Source organism: Pelophylax lessonae (assembly GCF_965119305.1).
Source record: "Pelophylax lessonae genome assembly, chromosome: 3".
Taxonomy (NCBI): Eukaryota; Metazoa; Chordata; class Amphibia; order Anura; family Ranidae; genus Pelophylax; species Pelophylax lessonae.
In genome coordinates this window covers 686386469-686403534 of record NC_138770.1, presented here as the reverse complement: position 1 = coordinate 686403534, position 17066 = coordinate 686386469, and positions in this window count along the sequence as shown.

Sequence of the window (17066 nt, the reverse complement as noted above, 5' to 3'; positions counted from 1 at the left end):
TAAATTTCACTATACCACAATATTTTGTTATATTGTCCCAGGTTGTGTAGCAATTACTATTGGGTTTTCATTATCTCACGTTTCCCTATGTAATATAATATGTTCCCGCTATTGTGTATCTTCCTGTGTAATCATTTGTTGTTTGGCTGTGTCTGTACCTAACTAGGTATCTATTGGTGACAATATGTTTTCCAAGTATAAGTGCCGGTTCACACTAGGTCGCTCCGACTATGGGGTCGATCTGTGAAGTCACATGCAGCGCGACTTGAATGGACTTCATAAAATGAATGTCTATGCAAGTCACTCCGAGGTCGCCCCAAAGTAGTACAGGACCCCTTTTCTAAGTCGGAGCGACTTGTGTCACTCCTATTAGAACGGCTCCTGTAATACACAATGGGAGCGTGACGGACTGCGACTTGTCAGGCTGAGATATCGTGGTCCAAGTCGTACCAGTGTGAATGCGGTTTTATGGCCTTGTTTTTCTTTGTTTTTTTATATTTCAGGTTTTTGTCTACTGTGTATGTATTGTTTGTCCCTGCCACCCGCAGGGCGTATTTCTCCCATTTTCTCTGTCGCTCATTGACAGACACAGTCCTCTTTGATTAATATCAGTAGAGTTACACTGCCCTCTACAGGTGTAGGACACTAGGCAGAAGAAAACGTTTTGGCCACACCCTGGGGGCAGTCCCAGGGGGTACATCCTCTCTCTCCCTGCTACCGGATGTTAGTTTTTTTCTGTCTAGTCAGGAGTAAGGACCTAAGTTCCTTGCTGGGATCTTTGGTCCTGGCAAGATTTTTTAGATAGATCTTTTTTAGTTAGCTTTTTTCTCCAGTTGTTCCTGTGAGATCTTCAAGCAATGATGCCGGATCTGGGCGACGGGCTGGATGTTGAGGTCCAGTGGTCACCCCAGCCGGCCTACAAGCGCGTGCAGACTTCAGCTTCGCGCTGGGTCGGCCGCGACACATTGAAGCAATTATGCTGGAGCTGGGCGACGGGCTGGATGTTGAGATCCAGTGGTCACCCCAGCCGGCTTGCGAACGCGCGCAGGCCCTAGCTCCGCGCTGGGTCGGCCGCGACATAGTCCCACTGGACGGGGACTTGGCCCGCGAGTTAAACATCTCGCCAGGTCGCCTAAGACCAATTTGAATTGGAGTCGCGGCGTCTGTGTTGGCCGACAGCCCCCCAGTGGAGAGGGGTTCTGTCAGGAGTTGGTGCCCGCCGGTTTCGGTATGGTAAGTAGAATGTTCCCCCTCTCCCTCTGTCAGGTGGACGCGGGCCCCTCCGTGGGATAATCGGACCCCCATAATCCCGGGTTCCCCTCTATCCTGTAAACATACTCCGCCTAGCTTCCCCACCTAGGAGAGGTTGGTAAGTAAGGCCTGTCCTGTAAAGATTTACACTCCAGGAGGCTTGGTTGAAGACTTACTATCCTGAAGGTCACGGCAAGGATCCATGACTAAGGTTTGTAAAGGATGGAGTATGGAGATGGGCTTACCGTTTAATCGGTCGGCTACAACGCGCGGAACGCCATCCTGTCGAATCCGTGACTAAGGTTTGTCAGGAATGGAGTATGGCGCCGCAGGCATTACCAGTAAAACAATCAGGCAGATTGTCGGACACCTACCGTTTGATCGGTCGGTTGCAGCGCACGGAACGCCATCGTTTTGAATCCGTGACTAAGGTTTGTCAGGGATGGAGTATGGCGCCGCAGGCATTGCCACTAAAACAATTATGCAGATGGTCAGACACCTACCGTTTGATCGGGCGGTTGCAGCCCACGGAACGCTATCCTTTCGAATCCATGACTAAGGTGGTCAGGAATGGAGTATGGCGCCGCGGGCATTACCAATGAAACAATCATGCCTACAGATCGATCAGCCGGCTGCAGCGCGCGGAGCGCCATTCTTTCGCGGGCGTGAGGCCGCCATTTTGGCGTAGCCTAGATGTCCCCGATATGGCGGCGACCATCTTTGATACACCCAGCCTCGTGGAGCAGCGGTGGGAGGGCCGGAAGACGTTTAAGGGGGCGGGGCCGCTTCCTTTACCCGGGTAAATCGATCCACAAGACTTCCTGTCCTGTAAAGACAGCGCTGAGAGCAGTCCTGTAGGAACTTCTGTGCATCAGGTGGTAAGCCTTGGGGGTGTCTCTTCTCTCTCTGCGGGGGCTCCACGTGGTCACTGAGGGGCGCTATTGCGCTGAGGGATTACTTTTGAAAAGTTTTTTTCTTTAGTTTCAAATTTTGTCATTTGTTTGCTGACAGGTTCCTGGCTTTGCCATGGACCCTGCTACACATGTATCCCCACCTGATCCCCTCGAGGTGACCACGGGACCCTCCACTTACTATAGATGCATTATCAGCGGTCCTGGAGTCTTTAGTATCCCGGGTGGAGGTGGCCTGTCACGGACGGGGGGCGAAGAAACGACCCCCGCCTACCCCTATCTCGTCTGACATATCAGATACGGATTCTGAGCCTGTCGCGGCGGCTGCAGGTCCCTCTTCTGGGGCTTGTGTCTTGGGTACCGTCTCCTCAGATAGTGAGGAGGACATTTCTGCCTCCGCCATAGCACAAGAAGAAGCGTTGGTGGATGCACTAATTATGTCTGTCCGGGAAACCTTAAGACTTGAGGTTACACCGGCAGAGGTAGCTGATACTGAAATTCCTTTTGGTACTCTCAAACCTACCAAGATGGCAAAGGTGTTTCCCTTGCCCAAATGTTTTGGTAATATCATTAAAGAGGAATGGGGCCATCCAAAACGAACCCCTGGTATTTCCAAATGGATTGCTAGGCGCTATCCGTTTGAGGAATCTCTCCTTAATAAATGGACGGTACCACCATCGGTGGATTCGCCAATTTCCAGACTAAATAAAGCTACTGTTATCCCGTTGGAGGATGCTCCGTCCTTTAGGGATCCGGTGGATCGTAAAGCGGAATCCCTATCCCGCTCCATTTTTTCCCTGGTAGGGTCAGCCTTTAGGCCAGTGGTTGCCATTAGTTTGGTTTCACAAACATTGACAAAATGGACCAAGTTGTTACACCGTGACCTAGAGGGGAGAAGTCTCCCCCCGGCAGTATCAGACTTGCTGGAGCAGATGATACAAGGGCTACAATTTGTCTGTGACGCCGCTCTGGACGCCACTCCATTGTTGGGGCGTGTATCGATCTCAGCGGTGGTCCTCAGGCGTGTGTTGTGGTTAAAATGCTGGTCGGCGGATCAGGGTTCCAAAAAAGCTTTGGCTAATCTCCCTTTTCTAGGGAATCGCCTGTTTGGTGCCACCTTGGATGAGATTATCAAGGATCTCACTGGGGGCAAGAGCACTTTTTTGCCACAGACTACTAAGGGTAAAGGACCTCGTCGCAGACGGGGACCTTCCTTTTCCGCTCCTAAAAAGTTTTTTCGTTCCACTGGGGCGGGCGATAAGGCGAAGCCCTCCAAAGCCCCTCCATGGGGTTTCAAAGGGCGCTGGTCGGGTAAACAAAAGTCCGGCTCTGCCAGACCTGAAGATAAGACCACTAAAGCCTGAAGGTGCGCCCCCACCCATATCTGGGGTGGGGGGACGTCTTCACCGGTTTCCGGACCCATGGCTCTCCAGGATTCCAGAGAAATGGGTTCAAGAGGTCATACGGTCGGGATACAAGATCGAGTTTCGATCACTTCCACCGGTGCGGTTCTTTCCTTCCAATATCCGACTATCCCCGGACCGCTTAGAAGCTTGCGGGGGGCAGTAACGGATTTGATGCAACAAGGAGTGGTGGTCCACGTTCCTTGGACAGAACGTTTTCAGGGGTTCTATTCGAACCTATTCACAATACCCAGAAAAGAGGGCAAGGTGCGTCCAATTCTGGACTTAAGAGCACTCAATCATTTTGTCCGGGTACAAAAATTCAAGATGGAGTCCATTCGCACAGTAGTGGCCTTTTTTCTGGCGTCCATAGACATCAAGGATGCCTATCTTCACATTCCCATTTATGCAGGACATCAGCGTTTCCTTCGCTTTTCCATGGGAGAGAACCATTATCAGTTTGCGGCGTTACCCTTTGGTCTCGCCTCTGCTCCCCGGGTCTTTACAAAGGTTTTGGCCCCAGTTTTGGCACTGTTGCAACAGAGGGGCATTTCGGTTCTAGGCTAAATCATCCCTGGTTCCCACCAGGAGACTGAACTATCTGGGCCTAACTTTGGATACATCCTTGGCAAAAGTGTTTCTCCCGGTGGAGAAACTCCGGAAGATTCAGTCGACGACCCAGTTATTATTGACCGTCGACTGGCCTTCCCTGCGGACTTGCATGAGGGTTCTGGGACTGATGGTGGCCTCCTTCGAGGCAGTACCGTTTGCCCAGTCTCATACCCGGATTCTCCAAAAGGAGATTCTTCTCAAATGGAACCGGAATCCCGATTCCCTGGACAATCAGATCCGACTGAGCGAACGGACCAGGGAATCTCTGGTTTGGTGGCTTCGATCACCAATGCTCAGTCAGGGGAAGTCATTTCTTCCAATCTATTGGACAATTGTCACCACGGATGCCAATCTATCCGGGTGGGGTGGGGTTCTCGGCAGACGATCTGCTCAGGGGCTCTGGTCCCTGGAAGAATCCAGGTTACCGATAAATGTATTGGAACTGAGAGCGATTAGACTTTGTCTGATTCACTGGACCGAGCAGCTCCGGGGCAACCCGGTGCGAATCCAGTCGGACAATGCCACGGCCGTGGCTTACGTCAATCACCAGGGGGGCACCAAGAGTGTCCTGGCGGCCATGGAAGTGGCCAGCATCCTTCGTTGGGCGGAACGATTTATTCCAGCCCTCTCCGCGGTATTCATTCCGGGGGTGGAGAATTGGCAGGCAGATTTCCTCAGCCGTCAGATTCTGGATCAAGGGGAATGGTCTCTTCATCCAGAGGTATTTCACCAATTGTGCCTTCGTTGGGGCACCCCGGATGTGGATCTGTTGGCATCTCGGCTCAACAGGAAGGTGCAGAGGTTTGTAGCTCGCTCCCGCGATCCTCTAGCGGACACCGCAGACGCGCTGGTCGCCCCGTGGGGGCAGTACCAGCTACTGTATGCCTTTCCTCCTCTCAAATTGCTGCCAAAGCTTCTTCGCAGGATAGAGGTGGAGGGAATTCCAGTTATCCTGGTAGCTCCGGACTGGCCTCGTCGGGCCTGCTACGCCGACCTGGTCAGGCTGGTCGCAGACGTTCCTTGGTGACTTCCTCTCGGGGAGGATCTGCTGTCCCAGGGACCGATCTTCCATCCTGCTTTACGATCGCTGGCTTTAACGGCCTGGCTGTTGAGACCCAGGTGCTGAAGGACAAGGGGTTGTCAGCTTCAGTTATTCCTAATCTAATTAAAGCAAGGAAAGCGACTTCCAGAAAAGTCTATCATCGCACATGGAAGTCTTATATTGCGTGGTGTGAATCCCTTGGGTTTCCTCCACGTTCTTACTCGGTGGCCTGTATATTGGCTTTTCTGCAAAAGGGGGTTGAGCAGAAACTGTCCTTGAGCACTATCAAGGGTCAGGTTTCAGCGTTAGCAATCTTCTTCCAGAGGCCACTGGCTACTCATTCCTTGGTGCGGAGTTTCATTCAGGGGGTGCGGCACCTGGCTCCGCCCTTGCCGCTCTGGGATCTTAATTTGGTGTTGTCGGTTCTTCAGAAACCTCCCTTTGAAAATATTAGGGAGATTCCCTTGCTTAATTTATCCCAGAAGGTGGCCTTTTTGGTGGCTATCACTTCTGCACGCAGGGTGTCAGAACTGGCTGCATTGTCCTGTCGTTCCCCATATCTGGTGGTTCATAGGGATAAGGTGGTTCTTCGTCCGAATCCATGCTTCCTTACTTCCATCTAAATGAAGATATTGTGTTACCTTCCCTGTGTCCTAAGCCCAGTCATCCTCTGGAGTTTGCGTTACACTCCTTGGATGTGGTTCGGGCGATCAGGGTGTACTTGACTACTACGGAATCTTTCCGTGAGACGGATTCACTTTTTGTGATCACGGATGGCCCTAGAAAGGGGTTGCCTGCGTCTGCCGCGCCTATCTCTAGATGGATCAGACAGACGGTGGTACAGGCTTATTCTATTAAGGGTCGGGTTCCCCCGTTCCCTGTTAAGGCGCACTCCACTCGGGCACTTAGTGCTTCCTGGGCCTTCCGCCATCAGTGGTTCAGGTTTGCAAGGCGGCTACCTGGTCGTCGGTTCATATCTTTACAAAATTTTACAAAGTTGATGTGCTGGCATCGGCGGATGCCTCTTTTGGCCGCAAGGTTCTGCAGGCCGCTGTTTGAGAAGACCGGTGGTCTACCTCGAGGGTTTTTTTCTGTTGGGTTTTCAGTTGAGTCTCATCCCTTTTTTCTGATGAGCCTTTAAAACTTCTGGTTGGCACCGGTTGGGCCTTCTAGATTGGATTTTGATTTCCGTTATCCCACCCCTCATTTGTGGCACTGCTTTGGGACGTCCCTACTGATATTAATCAAAGAGGACTGCGTCTGTCAATGAGCGACAGAGAAAATTGGATTTTTTGTAAGAACTTACCATAAAATCCTTTTCTCTTAAGCTCGTTGACAGACGCAGTACCCGCCCCTCTATTTTTTGAGTTGGGTTGGGTTCTCTGACACTGCTTTGTGACATAACTAACATCCGGTAGCAGGGAGAGAGAGGATGTACCCCCTGGGACTGCCCCCAGGGTGTGGCCAGAACGTTTTCTTCTGCCTAGTGTCCTACTCCTGTAGAGGGTAGTATAACCCTACTGATATTAATCAAAGAGGACTGCGTCTGTCAATGAGCTTAAGAGAAAAGGATTTTACGGTAAGTTCTTACAAAAAATCCAATTTTTTGCTGCATCCGGGGCGCCCCTCTCTGTGGAGTCCACCCGGTGCACCCAGGCCGTTCGCTTTCTTCTTACGATTGGCCTATGCAACATCTGGGGGTTTTGATGGACGGATGCTCTCCCGGTGCATCGTTGTATGGGGAGCCTCCCCCTTGTCCATCTCCGCCCTCTTCTGTGCTGGTGTGCGTGTGATGCGGGACGCCTGTTCCGACTTCAGTGGGCGGGGCATCACCGCGGGCACGGGGACCAGGCTGGAACAAAAATGTCATTGCGTCCAGCATCTGTTTACGGTTGGACCTCCACCCTATTTGGTGGTATATTTAAGGGAGGGGGTGAAGGGTTTTTATCAGCCTCCCTCCATTGGTGGCCGTAGGCTCTGGCGGTCTCCATTCTGGCATCGGTAAGATCTGTTTTTGTAACCTGGATATATCTGCCCCATTTTTTCTTATTCAACTACAAAACTCTTCTTTTTATTTCCACTGGTACTACTATAGCATCATTTAACTGTACCCTATGGGCACTGGTACTACTATAGCATCATTTAACTGTACCCTATGGGCACTGTTGGATTAGTATAATTACTAATATTCCCATATTTAATGAACTTTTTATGTATAATATTTATTCAAGTATATATTTTTTTCACTTTTCCTTTTTTGATTTATTTAGAGCTTTCTTGCTCTTTCAGAATGTTGTTTCTGCTGGGCGCTCTGCCAGGTCTTGCTGGGTTCCATGGTCTGGGACATCTGGATGCGCAGTCTTGGTTGCTGCTCCTTCCGGTCCCCTGGGTGAATATAACAATATGTTGATTTTATTGTAATTCTGGCGATTTTGTGACTCTTTGCATCATGTAAGAGTATTATTCAGACACCATTTTGATGTTTTGCATACTCACCAGTATGGATGATCTTTGTATACTTATCAGTATTGGTAAATTTGTGCTTATATGTACTCTTTCTACTTTATAGAAGTGTTGTCTTGGACTACACCATTCTTACACCCCTGAAGAAGGAATAATACCCAGAAACGCGTTGGGTGTGCAGCTATGCTGCTTTATGAGTCATCCATTTGCACATTTATGTCTGTTTACACATTGACAACCTTGATGGAGTCTTTTTAGGGTTAGCCACCCCTGCTTTGTATCTTCTCATTTTTGTAACCTTTGTAACAATAAATTTGTCATTCATTTTACTTTTTGTACTATTTTTACTTATTGGGTTACTTTATATCCAATAGGATAAAGACCATTAAAGTCCCACAAGGGGGGTTTCTCCTTCCTTTCTCCTTTGCACCAGGGATGTGGGTCTTATCCGGCATCTCCTCCATGCACTAGCCGTTTCTCTTTGGAGAGACCATGTATATGACACCGTCAAACATCATGATACAAGTGAGGCACGTGACTTCAACCAACATCATATGGGGAACACTATGGCCATCCGTGTCCAGGCTGTAGAGAAGGTGGGTACTCCCAGACGTGGTGGTGACAGGTTTAGGTCTCTCTGTAAACGCAAGGTTTATTGGATCTTTCATTTGTGCATGAGAGTTCCACAGGGGTTACACTATGAGTGGCACCTTACACATTTTTATGAATAAAGAAGGGGGCTGTTAGCGCCATCTGGAGGGGGTGTTGGTCGCTATCCTTGTATGGTGGGGTGATATATATGAACACAGTGGCATTTTCATTTGAATCATTTTATGAACAGCCCTTATGGTACTGACGTTGGTTTATATCACACCACATTTAGCACATTATATGGAGTCAGTAAGTAAGTTTGGTATTATACCTGTGTTTGATTCATACAACAATCATTCCTTCCTTTTTATGTCCAACTCTACCTTTTGTGTTTGATCTTTTATCCATATTTTGTTTTATTGATTATTTTATCCGTTTTTGAAATTTTGGACACTCTATTTCATCTCACATACAGTGCCTTGCGAAAGTATTCGGCCCCCTTGAACTTTGCGACCTTTTGCCACATTTCAGGCTTCAAACATAAAGATATAAAACTGTAATTTTTTTGTGAAGAATGAACAAGTGGGACACAATCATGAAGTGGAAAGAAATTTATTAGATATTTCAAACTTTTTTAACAAATAAAAAAACTGAAAAATTGGGTGTGCAAAATGATTCAGCCCCTTTACTTTCAGTGTAGCAAACTATCTCCAGAAGTTCAGTGAGAATCTCTGAATGATCCAATGTTGATCTAAATGACTAATGATGATAAATAGAATCCACCTGTGTGTAATCAAGTCTCCGTATAAATGCACCTGCACTGTGATAGTCTCAGAGGTCCGTTTAAAGGGCAGAGAGCATCATGAAGAACAAAGAACACACCAGGCAGGTCCGAGATAATGTTGTGGAGAAGTTTAAAGCCGGATTTGGATACCAAAAATTTCCAAAGCTTTAAACATCCCAAGGAGCACTGTGCAAGCAATAATATTGAAATGGAAGGAGTATCAGACCACTGCAAATCTACAAAGACCTGGCCGTCCCTCTAAACTTTCAGCTCATACAAGGAGAAGACTGATCAGAGATGCAGCCAAGAGGCCCATGATCACTCTGGATGAACTGCAGAGATCTACAGCTGAGGTGGGAAACTCTGTCCATAGGACAACAATCAGTCGTATACTGCACAAATCTGGCCTTTATGGAAGAGTGGAAAGAAGAAAGCCATTTCTTAAAGATATCCATAAAAAGTGTCGTTTAAAGTTTGCCACAAGCCACCTGGGAGACACCAAACATGTGGAAGAAGGTGCTCTGGTCAGATGAAACCAAAATCAAACTTTTTGGCAACAATGCAAAACGTTATGTTTGGCATAAAAGCAACACAGCTCATCACCCTGAACACACCATCCCCACTGTGAAACATGGTGGTGGCAGCATCATGTTTTGGGCCTGCTTTTCTTCAGCAGGGACAGGGAAGATGGTTAAAATTGATGGGAAGACGGATGGAGCCAAATACAGGACCATTCTGGAAGAAAACCTGATGGAGTCTGCAAAAGACCTGAGACTGGGACGGAGATTTGTCTTCCAACAAGACAATGATCCAAAACATAAAGCAAAATCTACAATGGAATGGTTCACAAATAAACATATCCAGGTGTTAGAATGGCCAAGTCAAAGTCCAGACCTGAATCCAATCGAGAATCTGTGGAAAGAACTGAAAACTGCTGTTCACAAACGCTCTCCATCCAACCTCACTGAGCTCGAGCTGTTTTGCAAGAAGGAATGGGCAAAAATTTCAGTCTCTCGATGTGAAAAACAGAGCCATACCCCAAGCGACTTACAGCTGTAATCGCAGCAAAAGATGGCGCTACAAAGTATTAACTTAAGAGGGCTGAATAATTTTGCACACCCAATTTTTCCGTCTTTTGTTAAAAAAGTTTGAAATATCCAATACATTTCGTTCCACTTCATGATTGTGTCCCACTTGTTGATTCTTCACAAAAAATTTGTTTTATATCTTTATGTTTGAAGCCTGAAATGTGGCAAAAGATCAAAGTTCAAGGGGGCCGAATACTTTAGCAAGGCACTTTGTGTATATATATATATATATATATATATATATATATATATACACACACACACGCACACAGTACAGACCAAAAGTTTGACACACCTTCTCATTCAAAGAGTTTTCTTTATTTTCATGACTATGAAAATTGTAGAGTCACACTTCAAGAGGTAGTCACCTGAAATGGTCTTCCAACAGTCTTGAAGGATTTCCCAGAGAGTTCGCACAAAGACACGGTGGTTGGAACCAAAGATCTCAAATTTGGACTCATCAGACTAAAGCACAGATTTCCACTGGTCTAATGTCCATTCCTTGTGTTCTTTAGCCCAAACAAGTCTCTTCTGATTGTTGCCTGTCTTTAGCAGTGGTTTCCTAGCAGATATTCTACCATGAAGGCCGGATTCACACAGTCTCCTCTTAAGAGTTGTTAAAGAGATGTGTCTGCTGCTAGAACTCCGTGTGTCATTGACCTGGTCTCTAATCGGAGCTTCTGTTAACCTGCAATTTCTGAGGCTGGTGCCTGATGAACTTATCCTCCGCAGCAGAGGTGACTCTTGGTCTTCCTTTCCTGGGCCGGTCCGCATGTGAGCCAGTTTCTTTGTAGCTCTTGATGGTTTTTGTGACTGCACTTGGGGACACTTTCAAAGTTTTCACAATTTTTCGGACTGACTGACCTTCATTTCTTAAAGTAATGATGGCCACTCGTTTTCCTGTACTTAGCTGCTTTTTTCTTGCCATAATACAAATTCTAACAGTCTATTCAGTAGGACTATCAGCTATGTATCCACCTGACTTCTGCCCAACACAACTGATGGTCCCAACTGCATTTATAAGGCAAGAAATCACACTTATTAAACCTGACAGCGCACACCTGTGAAGTGAAGACCATTTCAGGTGACTACCTCTTTAAGTGTGACTCTACAATTTTCATAGTCATGAAAATAAAGAAAACTCTTTGAATGAGGTGTGTCCAAACTTTTGGTCTGTACTGTATACACACACACATACATATAACGGAATTTATGTAAAATCTTACCGTAAAATTCCTTTCTGAATTCCTTTCTTTGTAAAATCTTTTCCTTTCTCTGAATTCCTTTCTTTGTAAAATCTTACCTTAAAATTCCATTCTCTGAGTCCTCTGACAGTCGCCGCCCACTCATTCAGTCTTCACCAATGGATATTGACCTCTTATCCATAGGAGCAAGCTAGGCATAAGACTTGTTAAAAACAATGTAATTTACATAGACAAACCTATGGAGGCTGTCCCACTGGTCCAATACCCCCCCTGCTATCAGCCATCCCAACTCAGTTTGGTAGCAAGCAGTAAAAGTCCAAAAAACCCCCAAATAGAGGGGCGGCGACTGTCAGAGGACTCAGAAAAGGAATTTTATGGTAAGATTTTACAAAAATTCTGTTTTCTCTTACGTCCTCTGACAGTCGCCGCCCACTCATTCAGTCTTCACCAATGGGATGTCCCAAAGCAGTGTAGACATGAGGGGTGGGAAACGCAACCGTCACAAAGGCAGCGCAGCACCCACGTCAGAGAAAGGAACCTTACGTGAACAGAAAGGTATCCTCTGGGCAACAGAAAAGCTCAACTGGAGCAACAACCTAGGAAAGCAAATAAACAAGGGGGAAAACAACCCCAACAGCCAGGGACCTGCAAAACTAGGGCCCCCTTAAGGCACTGCCGCACAAAGAACTTAGTGGCCAAAGGAGGCATCTGCTGATAGCCAGAAGGTCAAGTTTGTAGAATTTTGAAAAGGTGTGCACTGACGACCAAGTCGCAGCCTTGCACACCTGGGCCACTGAAGCCTGATACCGGAAGGCCCAAGACGCACTCACAGCTCTGGTAGAGTGCGCCTTGACAGGGAAGGGTGGTACCCTTTCCTTAATCGAATAGGCCTGTACAATCGTCTGTCTGATCCATTTTCAAATGGTCGCCGCAGATGCAGCCATACCCTTCCGAGGTCCCTCAGGAAGGACAAAAAGAGAATCTGACTTCCGAAAGGATTCAGTGGACGACAGGTAAACCCTGATCGCCCTGACAACATCCAAGGAATGCAAGGCAAACTCCTTAGGATGTTTAGGATTCGCACAAAGAGAAGGCAAAACAATGTCCTCATTAAGGTGAAAATCAGAAACCACCTTTGGAAGGAAGGACTGGTTGGGTCGCAAGACCACCTTATCCCTATGAACCACCAGGTAAGGGGAGCAGCAAGACAAGGCCGCCAACTCCGACACTGCGTGCAGAAGTGATCGCCACTAGAAAAGCAACCTTTTTCAACAGCAGAGGCAAAGAAATTTCCCTGATGTTTTCAAAGGGAGGACGTTGCAAAACGGATTGAACCAAGTTCAAGTTCCAAGGAGGTAGAGGCGCCCTCTGAGGGGCCAAGTGACGCACACCTTGAATAAAGGTGCGAATCAAAGAGTTAGACGCCAAGGGGCTCTGGAAAAAGACGGCCAGTGCAGACAACTGGCCCTTAATCGTGGTCAACGCCAGGCGCTGGTCCACACCAGTTTGTAGGAAGGCTAACACCCTCACCACCAAGTAGGAACTAGGAGGGAAGCCTCTGGATTCACACCAGGCAAAATAAGCCTTCCAGGTATGGTAATAGATCTTACCGGACGAGGCTCTTAGCCTTGAGCAAAGTAGGAATGACCTCAGATGAGACCCCTGTCTCTCAGGACCTGGCTTTCAACAGCCATGCCGTTAAAGCCAGCGACTGTAAAGCAGGATGGAAGATCGGTCCCTGAGACAGTAGATCGTCTCATAACGGTAGCCGCCATGGAGGCTCGACGGCCAGTTGAATGATGTCCACGTACCAGGACCGGCGTGGCCAGTCCGGGGCCACCAGAATCACCAACTGCGGTTCCGAGACCAACCTGCGCAGGAACCTGGACAACAACTGAATTGGGGGAAAGGCATATATCAGATGATACCGGTGCCAAGGCACCACCAGTGCATCCGAGGCGTCTGCCAGAAGATCTCGCGTTCTTGCCACGAACCTTCCCACCTTGTTGTTTAGCAGGGATGCAAACAGATCCACATCCGGGGATCCCCATTTTGCACACAGCATTTGAAATACCTCCGGGTGCAGGGACCATTCCCCCTGGTCCAGGGTCTGGCGGCTCAGATAATAGGCCTGCCAGTTCTCCACACCCAGAATGTGAACTGCCGAAATCGCCGGGACGCGAGTCTCGGCCCAAAACAGAATACTGGTCACCTCCTGAGCTGCCCGGGCACTCCTGGTGCCCCCTTGGTGATTGATGAAAGCCACCGCAGTGGCATTGTCCATCTGCACCCGTACAGGGCGGCCCTGAAGACGATCCGACCAATGGAGCAGGCACAGCCTGATCACTCTCAATTCCAAAATATTTATCGGTAGGGAGGATTCCTCCACCGACCAAGTGCCCTGGGCAGACAGGTTGCCCAGAACGCCACCCCAGCCCGACAGGCTGGTATCCGTGGTAATCACCATCCACAGCAACGGCCGGAAGGATTTCCCCTCCGCTACAGTCAGGGACTGAAGCCACCACAGAAGATCCACTCTGGTTTGGCGACTCAGACACCCTCAGGTCCAAGAACTGAGGGAGCCTGTCCCAGCTGGCCAGTATCTCCGCCTGGAGAGACCATGTGTGAAACTGCAAACGGTATGGCCTCGAAGGCTGACACCATCAACCCCAGGGAACGCATACAGGTCCTGAGTGACAAGGACTCTTTGTCCCTGAGGGACCTGACCTCGTTCTGCAGGGTCCGGAGCTAGTCCTCCGGCAGAAACACCTTCGCTTGGGTGGAGTCCAGGACCATCCCCAAATATGGGAGACGAACCGAAGGAGACAAAGTCGACTTCTGAACGTTGATGGTCCATCCGAACTCCTGGAGCGTCTGAACCGTAGTGGACAGATCGCGCAGCAGGCTCTGACTGGCACTCGATCTTAACAGGAGATCGTCCAGATATCCCAAGACCGCAATGCCCTGTGCCCGTAACAGGCCCAGAACAGGAGCCAGTACTTTGGTAAACACCCTTGGAGCCGAAGCGAGACCGAAAGGTAACGCCACAAACTGATAGTGTTCCTCCGCGATAGCGAATCAGAGGTACCTCTGATGACCCTCGAATATGGGGATGTGTAAATACGCATCCTTTAGGTCGATGGAAGCCAGGAAATCTCCCTGGCTCAAGGAGGCCACCACCGAGCGGAGTGATTCCATGCGGAATTTTTGAACACAAAGTGGTTCAGAGCTTTCAAGTCAAGAATCGGACACACCTTGCCCTCCTTTCTGGGCACAGTGAACAGAGTCAAGTAAAACCCCCCAAATCTGTCCCGATGAGGCACCGGGACGATTACCCCCTGGGCGAGGAGATCTGGGGTCAAATTAAGATTTGAGGGAAAGAACCTGTCCACTGGTTGCGAAAGGAATTCGATATTGTACCCTGATCGAATGATTTCCTGTCCGGAATCCGGAGCAGCCAAGGTTGGAGGAAACCGCTCAGACGTCCCCCCACCCCTGAAATGGGTGAGGGTGCCCCTTCATGCAGTGGCGGACTGGGCCGCCGCACCAGCCTGGGCGACTTTTGGCTTGCCCGCCCAGGGCTTTCTCTGGCCACCCCGGCCCTTGAAGGGTTTCCACCTGTTCTGCGTCTTAAAGGCACGAAAGGACCCCCGATTTGGTTTAAAGGAAGGGCCCCGCTTACCGCGAAAGAACTTACCCCTAGGATTCTGGGACAGCAGAGTGGTCTTGCCCCCAGTGACACCTTTAACCAATTCATCCAGGGATTTCCGAAAAAGACGAGACCCCGCATAAGGGATGTCAGACACCGTCTTCCTGGAAGTCTGGTCAGCGGACCAGCTTTTCAACCAAATCAAGCAGCGGTTAAGTACCGCGACACCCGACAGGTGAGCCGCCAACGGGGCCTCATCCAAGGCCGCATCACACAGATACATAACCCCTTGATGAATCTGGTCCACCATCTCCAAGAAAGTAGGGGGGGCAGAATCAGCCACGAGGGTGCGCCTGAGCACCTTGGTCCAATCTGCCACAGCCTGAGCCACCATGACGGAGGCGAAAATAGGTTTCAGCATGGAACCCGCCACCACATATAGGAATGGCTTGCAAGGGATTCCAGCCTCCTATCCGTAGGGTCCCGAAACACCGGAGAATCCTCGGTGGGTACCAGAGTGGCCCTGTTCAATCTGGACACAGTGTGATCCACTTTAGGAGCCACAGACCAGTGCGAATCCGTAGGAGACGCAAAGGGGTAACGGACTTAAAACCGTTTTGGGACCACAAAATTGCGCTTGAAATTGCACCATTGTTCATTTACAGTTTCGTGAAACTCAGCGGGGCAAGGAAACACCTGCGCCGCCTTACGGGATCTGCGGGTACCAAAAGAGGACTGCTTGCCCGGAAGATTGGGCTCATCCTCTAAATTTAGTGTATCCTTAAATAGCAGTAATCAGCGCAGCCATAGCAGCGCGTTCCTCGGCCGTCCCAGGGGGGAAATCATTCCCCTCCTCCGCCTCCCCTTCAGACTGGGAAGAACGAGACCCTTCAAGGGGCACACTATCTACGGCAACCATGTCAGAATCAGAAGAAAGAGCCTAGGCCTTTTTCTAGTATCCCGTTCAGCCATCAAAAGATCCACTTTGGACGCTAAAGTCGCAAGTGCAGCAGTCAGAGCAGAAGATCCAGAGGAACCTAAATCATCCACCAAAGCTGGGGGGAATTTGCTGTCCTGGGACTCCATAAGAAAAAACTGGATTTTTGACTTTCCGTAAAATCCTTTTCTCTTAAGCTCATTGACAGACGCAGTACCCGCCCCTCTATTTGGAGTTGGGTTGGGTTGAATTCTCTGACACTGCTTTGTTACATAACTGACATCCTATAGCAGGGAGAGAGAGGATATACCCCCTGGGACTGCCCATAGGTGTGGCCAGAACTTTTTTCCTGCCTAGTGTCCTACTCCTGTAGGGGGCAGTATAACCCTACTGATATTAATCAAGAAGTCTGCGTCTGTCAATGAGCTTAAGAGAAATTGATTAATATCAGTAGGGTTATACTGCCCCCTACAGGAGTAGGACACTAGGCAGGAAAAAAGTTCTGGCCACACCTATGGGCAGTCCCAGGGGGTATATCCTCTCTCTCCCTGCTATAGGATGTCAGTTATGTAACAAAGCAGTGTCAGAGAATTCAACCCAACTCCAAATAGAGGGGCGGGTACTGCGTCTGTCAATGAGCTTACGAGAAAAGGATTTTACGGTAAGTCAAAAATCCAGTTTTCTCTGTCGCTCATTGACAGACGCAGACTTAATATCAGTAGGGACGTCCCAAAGCAGTGCCACAAATGAGGGGTGGGATAACAGAAATAAAAATACAATCCAGAAGGCCCAACCAGAAGCATCGAGGACTCATCGAACAAAAGGATGAGACCCAACTGAAAAAAACAAAACCCCCGAGGTAGACCAAAAGGTCCCCTCAAACAGCGGCCTGCAAAACCTTGCGGCCAAAAGAGGCATCCGCCGATGCCAGCACATCAACCTTATAAAATTTTGTAAAGGTATGAACCGACGACCAGGTAGCCGCCTTGCAAACCTGAAGCACCGATGCCTGATGGCAGAAGGCCCAGGAGGCACCAAGACGGTGGTACAGGCTTATTCTATTAAGGGTCGGGTTCCTCCGTTCCCTGTTAAGGCACACTCTACTCGGGCTCTGTCTGATCCATCTGGAG